The sequence below is a fragment of the Archocentrus centrarchus genome, chromosome 8 (assembly GCF_007364275.1).
Source record: "Archocentrus centrarchus isolate MPI-CPG fArcCen1 chromosome 8, fArcCen1, whole genome shotgun sequence".
Taxonomy (NCBI): domain Eukaryota; kingdom Metazoa; phylum Chordata; class Actinopteri; order Cichliformes; family Cichlidae; genus Archocentrus; species Archocentrus centrarchus.
This window is the reverse complement of record NC_044353.1, coordinates 26,585,966-26,611,541: the sequence shown is the minus strand read 5'-3', so window position 1 is coordinate 26,611,541 and position 25,576 is coordinate 26,585,966. Positions and strand designations below refer to the sequence as shown.

General features: G+C 40.6%; 1 protein-coding gene across 1 annotated transcript in view; it reads right to left on the bottom strand.

The window, feature by feature from the left end:
- Positions 1-25,576, bottom strand: part of znf385c (zinc finger protein 385C) — a 143,993-nt gene that overhangs the window by 69,371 nt on the left and 49,046 nt on the right. The window lies entirely within an intron of this gene.

Genomic DNA, 25,576 nt, shown 5'->3' with positions numbered 1-25,576 from the left:
TTACTGTAGTGTGTTTGTACATAAAATTGCTGCAGAAGTGGCAACAAAAACAGAACTACAAAGATGCAAAAAAAAAAAAAAAACCCATTTCATCTAATTTATAAATTTTGACAGTACAGCAGCAGACCATCATATAAAGGATGGAAAGAGCAACAAAGAAAGGAAAAACAGCTATGCCTTGAGATGCAGTTGAATCCTAAAGAGACGTGAAAGGATATTGAAGGTGAGAGGGGAAAGTAATCCATTATGAGGCATGTGAAGAGCCGCAGAAAATGCAGTGGAAACACTGGGGTTTTGCTTTCCTCTGAAAAGATGACAGCGTCTGACGCACCTGATGGTACTCCTGGAAAATCTGTAAAATAAGGCCCATAAAATTGAAAGACTGCAGGGTTTGGACCTTGGAAAAAACCTGTATATGAGTTCTGTATCTCCCTATCCCTTTCTTTATACCAAGGCCAAGTTAGAGCCCCACCCAGCCCATAACCTCATTTTGACCTGCCTGCTAGTGATGGTAGAAATGACTCTTTTTTGGGGGGACAGTTTGTCTGATTCCATCCACCTAATATATTTGTTCTCTTCATGTTTATAATGTCATATCATCAGTAGGTCATGTGACCAAAGTCTGGGTCTCTCATTCAGCCTGAGTAGCCTTGTTCACTCAGTCACCCAGCCCATTTCATGTGTTCCACATATCTGTAAAGGTCAGCAGGGCTTGAATTTCATTTTCCAAGTCTGGAAGAAGCCCTCTGCTAACATCTATATTCCTGTGGACTGTTATCCACATTTGGCTTTCTTTCTTTTTATTCTTTTTTTCTTGCTATTCCACTACAGGACCAAGTACACAAACATGGAAACCACGAATTTAGCCGTGCACCTGGTCACTCATTTGACTTTTGTACAGTATCTCCTTAATGACACCTTCTTTGTCTGTGGTATGCATATACATATGCATATCTGGTCCTTGTAGGTTTTGAGGTAATTGTGCCCTTAACCCCTACATACAGCAAAGGTTCTCAGTTGTGATTGCTCAACAAGGTAAGCAGCTTTTAATTTAAGAGACAAGAAAAAGAGAGAGAGAGAAGTGAAACTGAGTACTGTATATAGTTTTGAAGGACACTTTTGCAATGAGCCAAATGCTTTTGAATGTTACATTACTGCTGTCTTTAAAGGCTTACTCTGCATGAAGACAACCCGCATTATATAGAGGCATACAAGATCTTACTTCATATTGTTTATATTTTCCTTTCTAGACTTAATTTTAGGTAGCTATCAGCTATGATATGAATCACATGAGAAATGCTTTTTATTTTAAAGATTTCATACTGTTTCTGGGTTTATGAAATACATTTTTAATCAACAATTTACATTTGCATTGTCTAAACAATAAAGCACTGGCTGACTGCAACTGAGAAAAAATTGTAATACGTGAATGAAAAAACGTGGGGAAGTTGGCTTGAACACCTATGAGGTGCTTCGACTTGATGAATGACTCGTCACAAAGCGTATTTCCACTGTCTTCCTGGAAAGGAGGCTGCTTTCTGTGTCTGTTCTAGACTTGCTTAGGCCCACCATGTGCGTATTTTTGTGTTTGTCTCCATGTTTGTGTCTGTTTGTCTGCATTTGTGTTTGGTCAGAGCATGAAGCGTGTGAAGTGAAAGACAATGGCACAAACCTAAAGGTCTAGAGCCAGGCATGCTGAGATTCATTTCACTGCCATTCAGCCAAATAAAATATCACAGCGACCATGGCTTGCACCCAATATCACTGTGTGCGTGTGTGTATCTATTTAAGTATGTGTGTGTGAAATTTGTGTGTGTGTGTGTGTGTGTGTGTGTGTGTGTGTGTGTGTGTGTGTGTGTGTGTGTGTGTGTGTGTGTGTGTGTGTGTGTGTGTGTGTGTGTGCAAAGGTGTTGTGCGTTTTGTCTGTCTTGTGCCAAGCAGGGCTATGGCTTCTGCATCTGCTATTGTGAGGACATATTGCCTCGTTGCCTTCCCGTTTTTCCGTCCCATCCAACACCCCCAAACCCGCCTATGCCTGTACGGTAGGTCACATGGGTGCTCTGGGTGGTTTCACATCCCATCATTTCCTGTGGCTGACTGTCGGGGCAGATCAGGGTGCCACGCGAGTCTAATGCTGATGAGCTGAGACAGCTCCACTCTGACTGGGAGGGGTCTAGTGGACCAAGCACAATCTGCAACCACCACCCCCTCCTCCATATACAAACTTTCTCTCTCTCTCACACACACACACACACACAGACAGACAAGTAAACAAACATAAACACTTACTGTAGAGAGCAAACTACACAGCAACAGTGTGTGAGCACCACTGTGCAAATCCAGTGTGTATTCATGCGTAACTGTGTCAGTACAATACAAGTATGAATCGTACCAGAAAGCATAATGGTGGCTATATTTTTGTGGTAGGAGTTATAGTTTATACTGTTAATATAATAATATAATAACAGCAGGTTTACAAATATATAAAACGAATGAAATCACAACACTTAAAGGATAACAACACGTTGAATTTTTCCTGTCTTCTGGCTTGATAATTTTTTTACAAGCAATTTTATTCCTCTGATCAGTCCTCTGCTGTAAAAACAGAAAAACTGCGCTGCCATGTTGGTGACATATTATCATGCATATCCAACGAAAGCTGTCATCTTGATCCATATTTGTGTACATTTTGAGCGTAAGTCATTGTGTTAAGTTTCCTGTATTGTTGTCTATTCATCAATTTTGACTGTTGGAATATGTCCAAGGGACCATGGAAAGACCACTGTTGTGCTGCTTGGAACTGTGATAAATCGAAGTTAAAGGACAACATTGGAGTAGGTGAGTTCCCAGCGAAGTCACCATAGCGGCATCAATTTTGGTGTGACTGAGAAAATGCCTGGTATGATTTTGTGTTTAAGCCAGGGACTTTGTGCTGCACATTTTAACGAGTCTGCAGTATCGAACCTGCAGTACATACGCCATTTACAGGCAACGAACCCAGAGTCTGCCAAAACAGCTCATTCAAAAGCTCATTCAAAGCTAGAACTGATGCCAAAAACAGGGACGTTAACACTCCCCTACCCCCACGCCCAGCAAGTCAGCTCTGCACCTAAAAAAAGAAGCCCAGTCACCAAGAGAAACAGAAAAAGGGTAAGTGGATCTGACACAGACATTTCTGGACCTGTGGACCATGTCTTGTGTTGTTGTTTTGGTTTTTTTTTTTGTAGAAAAGAATGTGAAATCAATAATATCCTACAAGGTGATACTAGTATCTACTAAAAATATGATGGCTTCACAACACGTGCCTTCGATCACTCAGCACTGTGTGTACAACACTGTGCTGTGGCATGAGCTACTCAGCTAGGGTATCTCTCATTGCTATGAACTTCTGCTACACTGCTCTGCGATTGCTACAGTTTTCCCACTCAATCTTGTCCTGATGCATATGGTATGATGAAATGAGGAACTTGGGGTAGTACAGAAGGTAAAAATGGTGACGAACCATGGAGTGCATCCTGCGCGCCAACTTGGCTGATAATGAGTCGTCTTCCTTGGAACTTGAACTGCCACTGGAGCTGTCGCTACTTTCCTCCCCATAGGTGGGCTCAAACATGTAGCCCCCACCGGCCCAGGCGTAATTTCGCAATTTTCCAATTCGTCATCCGTTAAATCAATCAAATCACGTGAGTCGTTTCCACTTTCATTCTGAGAATTTTCGTGAAAAAGGTCAGATAAAAATCGCTGATCTGCACGTTCGTCCATGTTGTTTTGTTTGATCGTAAACATGGTAACATATCATCAACGGAAGACGCCACATGCAATCAGTTTTTAGCAGATGACTGATTAGGGGGCATGGTGATGATACAATACATCTATGCAAAGTAGTACATTGGTAATGTGCTTACCCTTTAACTTTTACCATTTGTATGGAATAGACTAGTTGCCTTACTATGAGTAGAAAAAAAAAAATATGACTGACGAGCAGCAGAGAGGGTGCAAGGCCCACTGACAGGCAGACACAAATCAAGGACATCTGAGGAAAGAGCAGGGAAAAAAAGTGCCACAAAGAGACTCAGTGAGAGGCAATGAATGAATGAACTGTGTCACAGGAAAACCCTGTTTCATATTGTGAGATGGACTGGAGGAGGCAATGGCCTGTTATGTGCACTATGTCACATGGACACCTGCACACCATCTGTGCATGCATGTGTAAAAGCAAGTGTGTGCATGTGCTGACGTGGGCCTGTGTGAACCTCTAGCATGCGTGGAACTCATCACAAAGATTCAGAACAGACACGCACCTGGGGTGTGCGCACAGAGACATATGCGGTATATATGATAAAATGGCTGTTAAAGAGATTAAAGAAAGACAGACAGCGTGTCAGGAGAAAGAGCAGAGGCCAAGGAAAAGAAAGAGAACGAAAAAGGGTTTGACAGAAACAGGCTAACAGTGTAGAGAAGAAGGGAACACAGGAAAGACTGACAGAAAAGTTCGAATAAAAGATAGCGGCAGTGACAGGGAGTCAATGTGATGGTGAGACAATAAGCAGATAGACGTGTTCTGTCAGGGGAGAGAGGCTGAGGGAGATGAGCGAGGAGAGTCTGAAACACTGGCCTTACAAGCCCCTGCTACACTCATCTTTTTACAATGAAGAGAGAAAGCTCAGTTTACAAAGCCATCACCTTTTGATCTGAAGTTTAGTAATTCACTTTCATTGATTATTGATTAATTCGCTTCAAGAGAATGTAGTAACAAAATTATATTGAGCACTTGCATTGATTAATTTTCATTCTTTCTGTTGCTTCAGAGCCTTTCATGTCCTGTGTAGGCCCTCAGGCTGTGGACCAAAAAAAAAAAAAAATCACTTACAATCTTACAGCTTTAACTCTGTCCATCGACCCGTCTGTCCATTTTAAACACTGACACTCCACTTTATATATTAATGCCTAATTCTCTGTGGACGTGAACTGAACATTGCAACATAACATAGCTGTCGTAGCCTGCAATAAACAGATAAGGTAAGCATTTGCACAAACATGCACCTCCCAATTAGAAAATACACACATAATGATGCAAACAGAAATACTATGACGAATGAGAATTCGTGACTGCATGAAAAACATAAACATGGGGTTTAAAATCAGCCTCAGTATCAGTTTTGAGTTCAATCGAACGGTGTTCCCTGTATTGTTCCCCTAAAGGAAACGGTACCTGTCTAAAGACGGTTAACTAACTACAGAACTTCCCATCTTTTATCCAACCAGTGACCTTTGTTGCTTATGTTTACCCATCTCCCCTTCTCCTAAATTTACTTTCACCTCGTTGCTGACTCTTGAAAATACATAAAATATGCCCAAAACACAAAACAGAATAAAAAGGTTTACAGTAGATATAAACTCAAAGGCTCAAATTCAGGTACATTTAAGGGTGCTTTATTTACTGTTATTAAAGCAAAAATGAACTGCAAGTCAAAGTTATGATCCGTAATTATGGCATGAATGAAATCTGAGTGAGCTCCACACCCATCAGCCAGCCTGACCTCCATAGCGTTGCTCTCTCCTTTGTTACCCCTTAAATTTCACCCAACATGATACAATCCTCCATGAAACTTGACTGCTGGAGAGACTGCAAATAAATTTAGCCCTTTACACAACATGACAGGGTCATCGAGGGTGACATGGCTCTTTATCCCTCCTGTCTTGCCACAGTTGGTGTGTGCAAAAGTTACACCAACTACTTTCTCAGATGGGAATTCATCACACAGAATCTGACCAGTGAAGTGTATTCACTCAGAGGCCTTGATGTAAAAATGTTTGTGAACTCAAAGTGTACACACAGGGCATCTTTTATAAAACTAAGGATTGATGTTTTATGCTCTATATTGTGCAAGTCGTGAATACTCAGACCGTGTGCTCACTGTGAGGAGCGACCAGTTGGCCTGAGGGACATTGGGAGGCCGGGGGAGATTAAAACTGTATTTCTCCACCAGCTTCTCAGTCCCTTCCTTGCCTCTGCCTCTGTTAGACAAGAGACGAAGACACGGTGACCAGCAGCCTGTGCGGAAGAGGGTCTATTTAAACTGACTCGTTGTAAAATGAATAGCGCAATCTGACACAGTGAGTCGTGGTGACACACTGTACACAGCAACAATCACCACACTGCAGCGTGGCATCTGCCAGCCATTTAAAATGCTCTTGACAGGCAGGAAATGGGGAAGCTGCTTTCTGGGAAATGTTTCAAATCATTTTCATGTCAATGTGCATGTCAGTTCGAGCTGAGAAGAATGGTGGTGGGGTAGGCCTGAAATTCTTGCTCTGGTAGTGCACCCTGACATAAAGCTGTACAGTGTCTTCACCTTTTAAACAGCTGGAAGTCCTTTCTCTGATTGTGGCACTGGAAGAGGAATGGATGGAGGTTAAAGAGGCAGTACAGAGAGGAGGGAGTCGGGGGACTGGATACAAAAAATATTGTTTTCTGTTAACTCTCCTTCTTAGCTTCTCTGTCTCAGACTATTCTGGTGCAGGGGTGCGGTTCAGACTTCTTTCACTCTGCGTGCTTGTTTGACATAGAAATGCACAGACGTGGGAAAAACACACAGAAAACTTGGTCTTGCACGCAACAGAGAACCTTTTTTTCCACCTTTAATCCAAAATACTGCCACATTCCTGGGTCAAGCTGAACTGAACAGAGGAGTCAGTACAGGGCTTGGCAGGAATGTTGGCAGGTATATTCTCAGTAGGGAAAAACATGGAAAGGGAGAAGAAGGATTCATGTATTCCAGGGGGAAGTGGAGGAGGCTAGTGACAGTGTTGCTATAAACTTGTCAGATTCCCACTGTGTATTCTGGGATTATGCCCTTCCTGCATCTCTCTCATATCATATCAGTCTTTTAGACTGTTTTACAGATAATTTTGGCATAATAGCTTACTCTTTATGGCATTCTACCTCAGGTGTTCATCTACGTGCCTGCTTCTCTGCTCTGTGAAACCATTTATTACCTGAAAAACCAGGACACCGTGTAATGAAGTTGGGGAGGCACTTAATATTCATGAACAATGCAGGAACCTTACTAGACCTTGACATGACCTCCAGTCTGTTGGTCAGGATAATAATGCTCAGTTTTCTTTGAACTTCACAGCCCATTCTTTAATGTAAGAGTCCCATGAACTCAACTAAATGGTCTGTGTGTGATCTGTGAAATACGGTGTTACAGTCAGAAAACTATGACAGGTAAAAAAAACAGATGTTATCTATTGGCTGACAGAGAGGATGAAAGCCTGTCTCCACTCTATTTAGCTCTAGTGTAGGTTTTTTGACAGGACAGGAGGGATTGACTCTTAAGAAAACACACACACACACACACACACACACACATATGGAAAGATAGACACTGCCAGCTAATCCAGGCTAGCTTATGCAGGCCTATAGGGGGCTGGTTTAATCCTGTTATCGGGCCCAACAGATGCTGTTGACAGAACAATAAGCAGGGGGCCAACATGGCAGCGCAACCCCAAGGAGGTCATGAGCCAAACTCATCACAGCAGCAGCAGGATCGCTGCCTGACTGGAGAGAGCTGGACTCAGCACTGGTCACATACACCAGATCTCACAGGCTGAACGCATCACTGCGACGGGCGCACACAGTGATTGGTTTTGAGGTATGCAAACCCCATTTTGCTCTGTCTGCAGCGTCACAGGTCCAGAGTCTGTTATTTTCAAAGGCTCTGAAGCTGGAATCTTCTTTCATATCTTAAAACTTTAAACTGTTTCCCATTTTCAGTTTTTTTTTTTTGATGTGATAAAAACTACCTTTTTATGACAATTGTCCCAAATTCAACATAGAAGCCTTCCACACAAAATTAAGCACCTGAAACCACAGTCTAAACCTAACCATTACCCCAGCAATTCTAATGAATTTCTATCCTAAGTCCTGTCCTCCTGTCAACAAATCTGTATTCAGAATTTTTTTATCTATGTACCTTTTCGTCTCGTTAGGGCCTCTTGTTGCTTTTTTAAAAAGCTGTGATCTCTCTCCTTGTCTGTGTGTGTGTCTGCGGTTTCTTATAGATCACAGAAGAAAGTGAGTGCCTGGGGGTGCTGACTTTATGTCTCAACTTCCAGCAAAGGATCTTTTCTTCTGCACACTGACTGAGTACTGCACACAACAAGGAATGTGTCAGCATTAGACAGATACAGTGTGGTATGGCAAACTAGCTCTCGCACACACACACACACACACACACACACACACACACACACACACACACACACACACACACACACACACACACACACACACACATTCTTGCGCTATGTCACCTTATGTGTAGCAGCTCTACACATAAGGTTAAACTAAATAAGTACATATTTGGCAGTTAGATATTAAATCTGAACCAGCAGTCCACCCAGCCTCTCACCTATCAACATATGCCCAGCTGTCTTAGCTAATTATAGGCCAATCTCCAACCTTCCTTTTCTCTCAAAAATCCTTGAGAGAGTAGTTGTAAAACAGCTAACTGATCATCTGCAGAGGAACGGTTTATTTGAAGAGTTTCAGTCAGGTTTCAGAATTCATCACAGTACAGAAACAGCATTAGTGAAGGTTACAAATTATCTTCTTAGAGCCTCTGACAGTGGACTCATCTCTGTTCTTGTCCTGTTGGACCTCAGTGCAGCTTTTGATACTGTTGACCATAACATTTTATTACAGAGATTAGAGCTTGCTATAGGTATTAAAGGTACTGCACTGCAGTGGTTTGAATCATATTTATCTCATAGACTCCAATTTGTTCATGTAAATGGGGAGTCTTCTTCACACACTAAGGTTAATTATGGAGTTCCACAGGGTTCTGTGCTAGGACCAATTTTATTTACATTATACATGCTTCCCTTAGGCAGTATTATTAGAAAGCACTGCATCAATTTTCATTGTTATGCAGATGATACTCAGCTTTACCTATCAATGAAGCCAGATGACACACATCAATTAGTTAAACTGCAGGACTGTCTTAAAGATATTAAGGCCTGGATGACCTCTAATTTCCTGCTTCTTAATTCAGATAAAACTGAAATTCTTGTTCTCGGCCCCACAAATCTTAGAAACATGGTGTCTAACCAGATACTTACTCTGGATGGCATTACTTTGGCCTCCAGTAACACTGTGAGAAATCTTGGAGTCATTTTTGACCAGGATATGTCCTTCAATGCACATATTAAACAAATATGTAGGACCGCTTTTTTGCATTTGCGCAATATTTATAAAATTAGAAACATCCTTTCTCAGAGTGATGCTGAAAAGCTCATTCATGCATTTATTACTTCTAGGCTGGATTATTGTAATTCATTATTATCAGGCTGTCCTAAAAGCTCCCTGAAAAGCCTTCAGCTGATCCAAAATGCTGCAGCTAGAGTACTGACAGGGACTAGAAAGAGAGAGCATATTTCTCCCATATTGGCTTCTCTTCATTGGCTCCCTGTTAAATCTAGAATAGAATTTAAAATTCTTCTCCTCACGTACAAGGTCTTGAATAATCAGGCACCATCTTATCTCAAAGATCTCATAGTACCATATCACCCCAACAGAGCACTTCGCTCTCAGACTGCTGGCTTACTTGTGGTTCCTAGGATACTTAAGAGTAGAATGGGAGGCAGAGCCTTCAGCTTTCAGGCGCCTCTTCTGTGGAACCAGCTTCCAGCTTGGATTCGGGAGACAGACACCCTCTCTATTTTTAAGATTAGGCTTAAAACTTTCCTTTATGATAAAGCTTATAGTTAGGGCTGGATCAGGTGACCCTGAACCATCCCTTAGTTATGCTGCTATAGGCTTAGTCTGCTGGGGGGTTCACATAATGCACTGTTTCTCATTCACCTTATTTACTTTGTTTATACTCCCTTCTGCATTTAATCATTAATTGATATTAATCTCTGGCTCTCTTCCACAGCATGTCTTTCTCTCCCCTCAGCCCAACCGGTCGCGGCAGATGACTGCCCCTCCCTGAGCCTGGTTCTGCTGGAGGTTTCTTCCTGTTAAAAGAGAGTTTTTCCTTTCCACTGTCGCCAAGTGCTTGCTCATAGGGGGTCGTTTTGACTGTTGGGTTTTCTCTGTATTATTGTAGGGTCTTTACCCACAATACAAAGCGCCTTGAGGCGACAGTTTGTTGTGATTTGGCGCTATATAAATAAAATTGAATTGAATTGAATTGAATTGAATTGAATATGCACTCACACAATGTACCGACTGAACCTGCAGAATACACAGTCAGTCTTTGTTTGCTGCAAACCAACACAGGATGAGCCATGCAAGCAATGAGCAAGCAAGCAGAAAAATTACAGAGGTGATTGGAAAAATTAAACAGGATGAAAGAAAAACCACTGGAGTAACATGATTGCAATGTCAAAACAGGAGGTCTGTGACTGACATTTTCCACACACTATACACACACACACACACACACACACATACATATATACACACATATGTGTGTATGTGCATGCGCGCACACGTGTGTGTAAGTTAATCACAGCCTACAAGCGAGTTATCCATGAGCAGAAATAACAATGACGTTGGCGGTGATGATGAGGAAGCGTTTTCCTCCCCTCTCACTGACTTTCTGGTTTGTGTCCCAGTTTAACTAAATCCCATTAAAAAGGCTTTCATCTCACTGCACTTCATTACTGGCATAACTGCTGCGGCTCACCCCAGAGAGAGGCAAGGATTAGATGAGACGAGCTCATCTAAAATGTTACGCTTTCGAACCCCACCAGCTTTTTTAATAAAGACACTCGCTTTAAATTCTCCATATTGGATTATCCAAATAGACCCTCCAGCGCACAAGGTGCCATTAAGGTCAGGCTTGTTGTGTTATGTATAGGTTTGTGCGCAAGTCCCTGTGCCCTTGTACAGTGGCTAAGCACTGGCTGGAATTCAACAACAGAGGTGGCTGAACATTTCCTTTAAAAATTAGCATGGGTAGACCAACATCCGTGGAAAATTGAAAACAAATTCAGGGAAGAGACAGAAGGAGGAAAGGGAAAATAAACAGTGGCTTTAAAGGCAGGGAAAGCAAACGGAGAGAGGACCGCAGGGAGGGAGCTTTGCATTGTGTGCGTATGATTGGATGCGATGGGTCAGAGGCTTTCGCACGCATTTATGAATGCTTATTTTAAGCAGAGCCCAAGCTGGGCTAATCTTTACTGCTCGCCTGAATGAGGGTGCTGATTAAAAGCTAATTATACGCTACAGATTTGGCCTCTGGTGAAGACTCTGCTGATTTGACACGGCTTGGACTCCGGCCTAGGAGCATGCCTGTGGGCTTCAGCTCCAGATAGCCATGCATGTGTGTCTACAAATCAGAGGGGAATAAGACGTCAGCATGCAGGATGGATGTTTTGAGGGTTGTGTTTACAGCGGCAGAACATAACCATTTACAAACAATCTATAAATCTGAATTATATTGCTTAATTATTTCCATCCGCTGCCATATACGTCTAAACATCACGTAGAAATATTATCATTTTATTTGACTGGTGAAGCCAAGCTAATATTAACATAACTGAAATGTTAACTGAAACGCTGCTATGTATTTTGACACATGTGGCATGCTTTTCTTTTAATAGCTTTGTACTTGGTCCATCATACTGATTATAAGTACTAGGAGCATGATTTATAGGGTTTAGTAATTGTATGGTGCAATGCATGCACACACGCGATAAGTTAATAATAAGGTTGTTTGAATGCAACCAATTTTTCTCTGAGTAATGTTTTGGTTTAGAGCTTTTATGACTCTGTGCCAGTCGAGGCTATACGTAATATATTATGGGGTTGTACAGTAAGTTATCTTAAATGATGCCTGGCACAAATCTTCATTTGGACTCAAGGATGAACCAACTAGATACCTCAAAGGTTCAGGACACTTGTCACAAGGACAGAAGCAAAAAAATCCCAAACATTTTTTGCTATTACACAAATATTCATAGCCAGACTGATTTGAGCTGATAGGAAGGCAACAGTAACTCCTTGTTACAACCAAGATATGCAGAAGAGCATTTCTGAATGCACAACGAGTACACATGAAGTAGAAGGGTTACAGCAGCAGACTACACCGGGTGGCAGTCTTATCAGCTATGAACAGGAACCTGAGGCTACACTTCTCACAGGCTCACCAAAACTGGACAACAGAGGAGTGGAAAAATGCTGCCTGGTTTAAGGAAACTTGATTTCTACTGCAATATTTGGATGGTAGGGTCAGAACTGGGCATAAACAACATGAAAGCATGGCTCTATCCTGCTGCTGCTGCTGGTGTACTGGTTTAGGGGATATTTTCTTGGCACACTTTAAGCCCCTTAGTACTAATCGAGCATTGTTTAAATGCCACAGCCTACCTGAGTATTGTTGATGACCACATCCACCCACTTATGACCTGAGCACAGTGTAGCCATCCTCTAATGGCTGCATGCAGCAGGATAACATGTCACAAATGCAAGATGCTAATTCAAGGATGTGAACACTAATTTCACTACATGTTTACTGAGTTGTAGTCAGTATAAACTTGCGGCATGCTTCTTTTTTCATTTCCCATCCTAGAAATCTTGTCAGAAAATGGCACCCTTGATAGATTAAGTAATTTTGCTTTGTTTACCTTTTGCCTGTTTTCAGCCTCTTTAGAGGTTTGCTAGTTGTCAATTTTGACTCACTCTGTGCCGACTGCCTTCTTGGACGGCTGACACTGTTATTTAGCTTTCAACCTATTTTGACTCACCTGAGTTTCCACTGTTTCAACACAAAACTAAATTCACTTTTAAGAAAGTCTATGTTTTATTGTATATACCAATAAATTTAGGATATCCAGTGTATATTATTTCTTTTTTTTCCTTCCATTTTTATCTCTAAATAGCTCAACATCAAGTTATGTTGCTGTGTGGCTCAATTTGACTGTCTCTCCCTCTCCCTGGACTTCGCTCCACTTCTTCCCCTCCGCCTGTCATGCTACTGCTCAGTCAGACAGACAGGAGGGGGCTAATATCTCTTGTAAATGCAGCGACAAAAGAAAATAGGGTAAATCCTCTGTGGCCTATTAGCATCTTGTTCTTGACATTATTACTCCTCCGGCATGCCAGTGTTCCACGCCTATGACCCTCCTGCAGGAGCTAACCCCAGTGCAACACCACAACAACACACACAAAACATCAAGCCTCACAGCCGAAGCCTACGGGGTATTTCTTGGGTAGTGACAAAGCCAGTTTGAACAACTGCTTATTTTCTTACCCAGAATGGACTCATAAACCAAAAAAAGCACACTATTCATTTAGTTAGTTATTTTTAATCAGTTGCAAAATGGCGATATTTATTTTTTCATGGGCTGAGAAATAAATTCTGTTGTTGAGAGGGGTCAAAAAATAGTTGACTGTAGTATTTTAAACTTCTTTGCTGGTAAAGATCATTGCGGATGTTTTGAGCTACATCTGCCTCATGGGCAGCAGGTTGAAAAAAGTATCACATAGTAAACTGTGGGTTTTATCTTGCTTTTCGGCATGAAGAATAGCCCCTTCATAAAATCAGCTTCTACTGCCGAGCTGAAGAAAGAAGAGCAGCAGCCTGCAGCTGCTCAGGTGTCTTGTCAACAGTACAGAGAAGACAACACTACATGTTCACCTTCATGTCAAGGACAAGACCGTTCACAGCTAGATCACACCTGGTCACTGCCTGCGTGTGTGCACATGTGAGTGTGCGTGTGTGAGTATGTAGTATAGGGTGTGGAAGATTTGTTTGCGAACTGGCGTATGACTGGAGGCATCCAGACAACTCCAACCTTCACTCCTATAACTCCCATTTCTCTCTCATCCCCATCCCCATCCCAGCTCCCTCCCCCTTTCCTCCTCCACCTCTCTTGCCTGTCTTTATTATTACTGGCAGCTAGAGGCACTGGACCAGAAAATTCCCATCGAGAAACAAACCCACATCTGCATATTACAGCCCTGTTTCACGTCTGCCATGAGCGAATAAATTAATACATGAATAACAATGAAAATCATCCATGAGTTGCCTCCCTCGCTCTCTAAATGGCATTGTGTGTGCGTGTGTGTGTGTGTGCGTGTGTGTCTCTTTATGTGTGTTTGTAAGAAGGAGCTGTAGTTGTCTGTTTTGGCCATGCTATGAGGGAACAAGGATTATTTGCATAAAATTTCTTAAAGCTGGCATATGTACAGGGTTGTAGGTAAGATGAAAAGTCATAAAAGTGGTGCAACAAAACAGTTGAGGGCCAATTTTTAAACCAAATATTTCCCATTTTCAACAAAAAAGCATTCAGTCTTTTTGTCTTTTAAAAACTATCATGTGTTTTATCTCCCACATTTTAAATTTGGGACCTTTTTAATACTACATTTAGACATGGCAAAGTATGCACTGCATTTTATACATACTATAAACAAAATGTTATTCCGAGAATATAAAATAACTGAGCTCACTATTTTTCTGTCACCTTAATTTATTTTTTTTGAATTAGAAATGTCTGCTGTTCTGCAGGTAACACATTTGCCTGGTTTATGTGCTGAATGTGACATTCATTTAGTTTAGTATTAGTAAAATAACAATGCTAAAAAAATATGTAAATGAAATATGAAGCAGAAAGACAACAGTTTATGATTGTATGTAATATGCAAAAAGCTCCTGCCATCTGGTAAGATGTCTATTTCTTGCTTTGGTTAGTACAACATACATGCCCCCCCCACTCTCACTCTTGTCTCATTCCACTCAGTTTACATCTGTTTACAAAAGCTTGTCTACTTCAGTTTTATGTATGACACACTAAGGGTCTCTAGAGTTCCACCGGGCCACGCACTAGCAAATGCTCCAACTACTGTCACAGAGTGCTTTGCTGTTATTTCCACTCATTCAATGTGACACAAGGTCTCTTGCGAGATTAGCTCAACCCCCCCTCCCCCCCAAAAAAATAAATAAATAAAAAAAATTATACTCTAACATCCTGCAAACAAAAACACAATGACCTTCTGCAAAGATGCTTCTGGTATCTGATCTGATGTGATCTGCATGGCTTGTGTTGGTAAGGCAGAGGATGTGAAGAATTGGAGCTACATGTGAACTTTGGGAACTCTGAGGCAGAGCAAACTTTCAGGGGCCATATATCATGTGTCCATTAGCAGACAGCTCTGCCTCGCTCTGTAAATGACAGTGTTTGTCTATGTCTGCCTCTCACCCATACCACCCACTCTCTCTGTTCAAGTCAGCCTCTTTCCTGAGCTTTACACCTTCCCTCTGTCTCAGTCTTGCTGATGTGATTCTTCCCCTTTTAGAACCTCCATCTTCCTTATTACTCCTGCTCATCTCTATCTCCCCTTTACTCCAGACCACCTTTTCACTCTCTAACCTCCATTCTGGCCCTTAGATACAGCTGGTAATATGTCACTCTGCTGTAATTTTGCCTTTCGAAAGGCCTGTAATGATGGGGAACAGATGATGGCTAAGGTGGAGGTGAGATGGGGCAGGGTGGGGGTGGTGGGGTGGTAAAGGGACTCTTTTCTGCCCAGAAAGAAAGCCTTTCATGAGTCTTTTAGGAAAGAGCCAGTGGGGGAAGAGGGCAAAATTGTCCAAAAGAGACAGAGTGAAACAGAAAGAAAGAGGCTCATCAGGTCATACAGTACATGATTATACTTCAAATCTACAATATGTCTGCTGCTCTGCAGTGCATGTTGAAGGAGAAGGGAAAAAAAACAAAACATTTTTCTCTGTAATATGCTCATATGCCACTAAAAAGACCAGTGATTTAAACTGTTTGGAAATGAAGAGTTAAAAAAAAGCACACAGTGAGAGAAAATGACAAATAAGAAATACACACACAAAAAAAGGTTGTACTAGGTGACCAAATTGACAAAATACTGTAGAAAACGCCTGATATTTTCTGACATTTAGCAAACTGGCAAACAGTTCAACTCATCTAGCAGATATGTCTGCGGCAGCTGTGGCAGCATGGGTCTGTGTAGCAGACAGGCCAGATAGGGGCTGATAGTGAGAATCGCTTGGCCTTCTCCACACACACAGCCAGTCAACCTGTCAGAACCCGGGTAAACACAGACATTGGATGATTTCTGAGAAACGTGACCCTTTCTCTGTGGCCCTGTAAGAGCCACACCTCATGTTTTTTTGCTCCGCTGGGTCCTGTGTGTCAGGCTGGTATGCCTGTCGACCTTTTCCCAGAATCTGAACTGCCGTCACACAGAGGTCTGCACCCTGGGGCAAAGTGGAGAACAGGGGGAGACAAGGACAGGGGGTGGGAGGGTTGGAGTGGGAGAAAAAATGGCAAAGTGCAGGACTCCACAGCCACATCACATTTCAGGAGATTTAAACACCCACACCAGGAAAAAAAAAAAAAAGAAAAGAAGAAAGGACAAGGACAGGGGAGACAGTGTTTTTGATAAAATATGCATACGTTTATAAAATAAGTCAGTATACATATCTGCAATATAACCTTGCTGGCTTATCGGTGATTCATATTTTACATATTCTTCTTTACTCAAATAATTTTTTTGCTGTTATAGATAATATTCTCTGGAGAGATTTTAATGTTTGCCTGTACTGTGAAATGGCATTAGCTGAAGCAAGTGTTTCCTGGAATTAGACACCAAAACAACCCAGCAGCAACATCAACCACATACAAGGATCAAAACGGACACTGAGGTCACTACTCAGACACCACGCACCAACATCGGCTGTACATTTATGTCCAAGGGCACGTGAAGAGAAGAGAGAGAAAAGTCATTTCACTTTGTTTTTGTTTTTTTTTTTTTTTTTTTTGGGGGGGGGGGGGGGGGGGGGCAAGACAGCACTAAAATAAAATGCAGATGTGCAAAATGCATTCATGCAGAAAATTCTCGCCTTTAATCCAATTCCGCACGCTTTTTAAAAACAGAGCCGGAGAGATAGAGTCAGAGACCATGATGAAGAGTCTAACCATGAAGAGGAGGCTCACACAGACACAAACTAACACACACACACACACGCAAACACACCAAAAAAAATATTCACAAATCAAAGGAAAGTAAGATAAGAACAACCAGGAAAACACACAAACACACACGCGCACGTGCTTTCTGTCTCACAGAGAACCTATCCGTAGGACACAATCATGCTGCCAAAAAAAAAAAAAAACACACACACACACACACGCGCCCAAACATTGTGTTGTCAGAATGACTTGAGGATCTACAGACTTTGCTAGGTCACATCAGGCTAGGGTGCTGTCCACACCGCTGACCCCTCACCCCCACCCCCCTGCACCCTTCTAACAGCATTTCATCATTTGTCATAGAAAAGGAGGGGGTCCGCGTGCAAATGAGAGAGAGAGAGTTTGTGGAAGTGTGTGAATGCATGCGCATGAGACATTTCCGTTTGGGGCGGAGTACGTTTTAATTGACTGACTTCTTATACTGATGCATGTCCTTGGCCAAAATTAATACCAATACTAATTACAGCATAGGATTAAGGGTCTTTCTCCCTCCAAGGACTGGTTGGTCTGAGGCCTCCCCACTTAGCACTGCAGCACTAGAGGAGAAACAAAGCAGACAAGGCTTCATGTGTGTATGCATGCGTGGGTATGCATGCAGTGTATGTGCCAGCATGCGCACATACAAGAAAACAGTGAAGTTAAAAAACACATTTACAGTACGTGCATCGCTGAGTCCTGTAATAAATTAGATCATGCACATTCCAGTTTAAGCAATAATTAAAGGTACAGTCATACTTTTTTTTTAGGCAATTTAATAGACAAAAAAAGGATATTGTACTCATAAATATACATAGATTAGTGTATAATTATGTCTTCCAACAAACTGATGTGTTCTCATAAGCTTATAATTAATCCATTAAAAATACATAGGAGCAAGCACTGGTTTGTGGATGTTGCCATGTTCCCTCACTATATTTAAATGCAGTGGCCAGGAAGGACATCTCTATTCCACCTAACTGCATTTTACCAGCCACATATATAGTACACTATAGGGGGAGGAGAAGAGAACTCATAGGTGTTTGTGTGCAGAGGAGGCACATTTAAATTTGTGTTTGCACCTTCAGTCTCAAGCTATGAAAGACCATACCTATGTTTTATGGGGAGAAGGGATACCCTTCACCAAAGAAGCGAAAACGCCAAGAAAAGAGACGCCACTGGCATCTGAATAAAACGTCATCCTCTTCCTCCTCACCTCAAACCTCATATCCTGAACGGTAGTGATGTTCGATACCACAGATTTCCTCTCCGATCCAATACTGAGTAAAATTCAAGCAATATTGGCAATACCGGTCCGATATCGATACTTTGGGCAAAAACACCTAATGTGCCTGGTAAATCTAAAAAAAAGTGGTGTAATTCAAATCTTGGCTTCATAAAGAACACAAGACATCACTCTGATTTATTTATTTTAAACTCAGAAGTACATTGAGGTAGCAGCATCATTTATTACTAATTTCCCACAAACATCACAGATCGAGTCTTGGCTATTTGTGGAGCTGAAATAGCTTCACGCGTGACTTCTTTTATGTTTTTGCCATTGTGTCTATGTTGGGCATTATGTCCTTACGCATTACACGCTTACCAGGCGGAAGAAAAAGTAGTCCCCATCAACCCCGTCTCATTTAGGATCTCAATGATTTAGTTATTTTGTAACGTGTTCTTCTTAAGGTACATTATCTCAAATGACTGAAGTACTGAAAGTATTGATACTTGGATTTGAGAATCTTTTTTTTTTTTTTTTTGTATCCGAAAGATGCATTATTTGCTCGCTGTTTAAATAAAGAATTTTTATTTTTTAGAATCGATTTTAAAGCATGGTATGGTATCGGAAGCATTGATATTTCAGTATCAATCCGCACATCATTACTGAACGGAAGTCAGGGCTCCAGCACACACAAACGTGCATAAACATGCTTATTTATTCCCGATAATGTTGAAATTAATTATTAAGTATTGTATGACCCTCCCATCTCTAACAGCTAACAATGAGCTGGCTAATCCACAACTTTGCCAGCTAAGGTTAGGCTCGAGTGCCCTAAAAAAATCATGCTTTCCCTCTAATAAAGAGTTTGATTACATTCTCACATTGTATGAGAGTTTATTCACTAAGCATCAGAGTCCAACAATTTTAGTAAAACTGCCTTTGAAGTGAATCTAACACAGACTAACAGTAGCTAATGCGGCAAAGCAACAGCACTTACCGACAGAGAAGTTCAGGACATCCTCAACAACTCACCTCAAGATCGCTGTCATCAGACAGACGTGAGCAGCACTGACTCATTGCATTGGACTCCTCCTGGGTAAATAAAAGTGAATGCTTCTCACCTGGCATATGGACAGCTGAGGTAAACAGTGGCCTGACAGCCCACGCAGATGGGGAAAAACTCCAGAGTCACTTTGCTGTCTGAGTATGCTGACTATAAATAAACGCTAGCCATTTTTTGAGGTGAGGATGCACTTGAATTTGGAGGGGTAAGAAAACTTGACTTGAATCTGCAATCAACTGACATCTAGCAGTGAAAAGTTTAACACACGGTATCTTGAAAGCTGTAAACCTGACATCTGGATTGATAGCAGTCACATATCAAGCCAGACATTTTACCAATATTTAATTATTAGACAACTGCATTGAAAGTAAAAAAAAAAACAAAAACACTTTGCAGTAACTTCAGGTTTGCTTGTACTTTGACTTGCAATAACTTTTGTTTGCCCTTTACAAGACATTCAACTTTATTTTTATTGACTTGACACTTAAGTTGGACTTGCACCAAAAGACTGTCACCTTATTTATATCCTGATGAGGTCATCTGGATAACGAACAACAAAACCACTTTTATTAAACCTAATTGGAAGCAGGGCAGCTAGTTTGGAATACTAGTGTTGTGTTGATCAGAGGTTTGATTTCTGCAACATAATATGTTGCATGTGCCTTTATTGTAAAAGACATATTTACAGTAACATTCAAAAGCCAACACATAATACAGTTACAGCCTTGTACAAGGAGGAATGCATATAAACTGAGAAGCCAGAAAAATATTTTTCTTCGTGTATGTGTGTGGATGCACTGCAGCTTCATAGCAAGCATATGACACAGCTCATTCTGAGGGAAAAATGTAATGGAAGATGTTCTTTGATTGATTACTTTAAATAAAGGTTTGGTTTACATGACATTTTCTTCAATGTAGTAGTAGTAGTAATACTTTTCATACGTAAAGTACATCAATATCTATAAAAATATCTATCTACCAAGAGTACTTTTGACTAAAAAACTTACTGTGACATTGAAATATTGCAAGCATTGTAGTTGTTTTTCTTTATAGACAGAATGAAATATAGCATGCATTAGGAGTCAAAAAAGAGCCATGACATCTTAAAAAATACTGAGTTTAAAACGTTCCCCTCTTGTTGAGCTATATACTTTATTCCATCTTCAGGAAAGTAATTCTTCAATCTCAAAACAAACACACGAGTATTCACTATGAATTTTTAATATCGTTATGAAACATTAACATAAAAATGAACACTAACCGCATAAATTTGCACCTGAACTCATATTACCACCCAAACATCTGGGCTATTTCTCTTCATTCAGCCCTGTCAACAAGCTTCTCTACATATTATTGCCCGTGACAACAGAGCGAAATCTCTTAATCACTGGCACATTGGCACATTCATCTTTCAGTATGACTAGCTGCCCCACATGTCCAGTGTCCATGCCATAGAAATGGAGAGGAAGAAGAAAGAGGTAGGAGGGGAGACGGGAGAGAGAAAAAAAAGAGCCTGGACCGATGTCAGCCCAGTGAAGCATGGAGGGAGGGAAACACACGCCGACATGGAGAAGATTCACTGCGAGTAACACACACACACACACTTAAATATTGTAGCCTTTATCCATGCAATAAACCTATAAACATCCATGCTAGACACAGACACTTCACTGTACATATGTACGCTGACAGAATCAGAAGCATCAAAGTATATATTTATATTTCCACACTCCGAGTTACAGACTGTAGCATTTAAGAAATCTAAAAATATCTGAACCAGATGAGGAGGATGTGCACATACATACACAGACACACAAAGCCTAGCTGTGCCGGAGCTGAGGACGCAGCAGAGCTGGCTGCCTCGGGGAGTCAGCAGAAGGTGAGCAGAGATAAGGCTGTGTGATTGTGACTGCATGTCAGAGAGAATCTGCACACCACAACAATTCAGCACGCCGTTCGACTAATACACATAACGTCTAAAACATTATATAAAACACACAGCCGCAAACTTTTATATATATATATATTATATATATATATATATATATATATATATATATATATATATATATATATATATATATGCAGTCTCCATCACTTGCAGCAGTGTACCCGAAGCAGGAATTTAAAATAAACAGCACATAGCTTGTGTGTAAGATAAAGTATTGGGTGTATACTGTAGAATTCATTAGGTGCGCTCCATGCTTGCTGGACAGCTGTCGCTAGTGACATCAAAGGCCGAGAGATCAAAGATTTTGATTTATAGCATGTCTTATGATAAAAGCTGCACCTCAAAACACAGCAAAGGCCTAAGCTGGCTGTAAGCCGACAGCTGACACGTGACTGCAGCCTGTTCCTCAATGAGGAGACAAAAATGTATCACTTCATTATACAGTAAAGCAGCTCTAAACTGCAGAAACACAAACCCTACCATTCATCTGCTACTGTAAATCTTTTTTTTGTTGTTGTCATTTTTGCTAAAAAAAGATACTTTTGTTTTGTTCCTCATGGTTTTACTTTGATGAACTGCTGTGTGCTAGTTAAAATGGAAGCGTAAGGTTTAAGTTAAAATACAAACGCATGATATCAGCAGAATTCGATGATTCGCTCACCAGCTGCTCTGTTCTCTTATTTCTTGCCCGATAATTTTAGCTGCCTAACAGTTTGGGGCCTCCTTTGTCGTATTTTTCGTTTCATAATTTGTCAAACGATCTTGATGCGTGACAGGTCCAGACTGCAGGCATGCCAGTTTAGTGCCTAAACAGAGTCATGCTGTTCTTATACATGCAGAAAAGACAAAGTCTGGATGGCAGCATATGTTGCTCCAAGCCAGTGTACATGATACCATCACTGATTCTGCCTTAGGAAATGTGCGCTGATAATAAGACAGATCATTCCGCTCTTCACTACCCCAGAGGACGCAGCAGCCATCATTCCCAAAACCAGTTTGAAAGATGGCTTGTCAGACCACTGACTACTTTTTACCCAATTGTGCTACAATTTAAAACAATTGGTTGTGAGATGCACCCCTCTGATTTTAGCAAACATTTACATGCCTACCTCTTCCACACTGTTTTTGTCCCTATATATTTTTTCAAGTGTCTTGAAAGTTATTTAGCCTTTTGGGAGAATTAGCTGCTTTAAAATGTCATTTCAATGTGGTCAAAATCTGTGGCTATATTGTACTATATTACAATATTACTTTAAAAAAACCAAAACAAAACACACTGCTTTGTGTAAATATACATCAGTAAATGTAGCCTTGGTCTTTGACATATTCATAGTAACTTGGAACTGACTAATTTTCAACTAAATCTGATTCATACACAACATTCATGGAGAAATATTTTACATAACATCCCTGAAGGATATTCACTGAACACTGAATTACGGCGCGGTTACTTGCAGTTCAATATTTCTGGGAGCGTATGAGTCATTTATCTTTTACAAGGACTTTTACATGAAACTATGAAGACTCATGGCTACTGGTTAGCCAGCATCAGTCAGGCTTTAAAATAGTCAGTGTCATTAAAATTACAGAAGAACAGTGAAATATTTTCTGGGTTTTAAATATTTCCAATCTTTAAATATTTCACAATATTTTAAAAAAAAAAGTGTAATGGCTAAAGTCACCTTGCATTATAACCGTGTAGTTTTCAATTTCTTAAATAAATAAAAAACAAAGAAATGTAATAATTAAAGGTAATAATAATACAGCCTAAAATGAAACCAGGCTATTCAAGTTTTTCCTTTCTGTAGAAAAGTAACCAAAAGTGATAAATGAATTATACACGTGTCTGTGATCAGACAGTTTAGGATGCCACATGGGTTCAAAGGCCCTTAGCAGCTGAGTGCGTAGTTCTACTCTCAGCTGGCTGGACCTTTGCTGCATGCTATTCCCCGGCTCTTCACCCCACTCCCCCACCCCCCAATTTCCTGTCCATCTCTACTGTCCTTAAAAAGGCTTGAAAATAATTATTTTAAATGGTATTTTGAGAAACTGCTTTATCATTAAATACTGAAAAAGTTGTGTTTTTTTTTTGCAACAATTCCACATTTCAGCTCTCAGGACAATACTGATTACTTTTGCTTATTATTTCAAATTATTATGCACATTTTGTATTGCAAGGGTTCCAGTGTAGCACTAATGGGTTTTTTTTTTTTCTATTGCAGAATATTTTTAAGAATGATTTAGATGCAATGAAGGGACACACTGTATTTAAAAATAAATTAAATGTGTTGATGGAGCAGTGGCTCACCCAAGAATAGCTGGACTTTATACAGCCCCTCAGCTGTCTTGGAGATTAAACTGATGAGCCCTCCTTGAGCCTTTTCAGGGCTTGACATTTAACCTGTCATAGAGCTATTACTGGATAAAGTTATTATACTTCTTTGAGAGATGTAACCTTAGTCTTATATTAATTTCGCAAATGCTGATGACTGAAGTCACACAAATTCACAAATACAAACACATCTTAACAAATCATATACTGCACCTTTTTGGACTTTCTGGATGTATTTCTGGAGGGCAGATTTAAGCCAAATGACAGACTTTCAGTACAGAAACTGGATTTTGCTCAAACACAATCACAATTTCCCCCCCGTCAGGAATAAAAAGAGCCACTTTGTACAAATGTGACCCCTCTGTCTTAAAAGTACAATCAACATCTCACGACATTTAACTACGTGAAGGCCAATTTGTGTTTGTGCTAATTTGTCTTTAAACTGGGTTTCCAAACTTTGTTAAAGTCCTTGAGCACTGTGCAAAAGATCCACCCCTCATTTATTTATTTATATTTTGCATCCAAGGAGCCAGACCTTCTTTTGTTTTGTTCAAGTTGTCTTGACCAATAGTTCTCCAGGCTTTCTGAAGGTCTTTTAAAAGTTTCCTTTGGACATTGGCTGCTTTTTCAGTCATTTTCAGTCCAGTCATTTTACCTAACCAGCTTCAGAGGGTGGCCTGTTTTGTTTTGTTTCTTAAGTCACTTAACACTGACCTATGGATTATTGAAGCATGAAAAAGGCACCTAAGTCAAAGGAAGAACCAATGTTGGGTCAACACATAACAAACAACTTAGCAAAGAATCTATTTAAAATCGTATTTTTAGGCCTTTTTTATTTAAGCTCACAAAAACATATCATTTGTTCCCATTTCTTTTGTTGAATTAATGAAAAATACCAAAGATAAAACAGTTTGACATGCATAAAATAGTATTTTTGCACCAGCAAGGTGATCCCCAAAGAGCTATTAGCCAAAAACTTGGCATATCTTGGCATGGTGTGCAGTGTGTTCTTAAAAAATCTGAGGAAACTGCACAAATAGAAGACAAAAGAAGAAGTAGGAGGCCTAAAAAATATCCACAGCAGATGTACAGTATCTCAAAGTCATGTCCTTAAAAAAATAGGAAGAAGTCCAGTAAACATGTGACACAGGATCCTAGAGATGCATCTGGCACTTCAGTCAGTTCATCTGCTGTCCACTGAAGCCTCGTAAGAAATTATCTTAATTGAAGGGTGGCTGTCGAGAAGCCATTCTTAATGAAGGAAAACAGGGAGAAAAGGCTGAAGTATGACAAACTACACAAGAGCTGGACTGAAATTCAGTGGCAGCAAGTATTATGAACTGCCGCCACTGATATGGACCAAATTTGAAGTTTTTGGTTCAAATTGTCATCAATATGTACAGAGAAGGTCAGGAGAGAGGCACAACAGTGAGTGTCTACAGCCATCTGTAAAACACGGTGGCGGCTCTGTCATGGTTTGGGCTGCATTTCAGCCAGTGCTGTTTGGGATCTTGACAAAATTGATGGATTTATGAACACAGAAACCATTCAATACCATGTTTGTTTGCATATGTTTCGATAAATAGATGCACCTATTTCCAATTTTTCTAATAAAATATTTTTAAAAAATGAAGAGTGATGCAAGACTTCTGCACAGTCCTGTACATATTTTCTTTTTGGGGGGGGATAAGTGAGTCTGCATGCATGATTTGGTTGTGTGAGAGCATTGTGTGTGTGTATATGCTGTTGCCAAGGCTGAAGACTGAGCAAAGGAGCGACTGGGAGTGTGAACAAATCAAACTTAACTGCGAGACTTTGTTCCCTGCAGCAGAACTCTAAAGGAGGCTGTGCCTAGAATGAAAAAATTGTCCAAGTCCAGCCGCTTCACTTCCAGAAAGACAACCTTCAAACGCAACCAGCACTTAATTAGCTTCTTACTTGCTAACTTCACTCAGCTCTGCTCTACTCGCATGCTAGTGTGTGCATGTGCGTGTTTGTGTCTTCAGC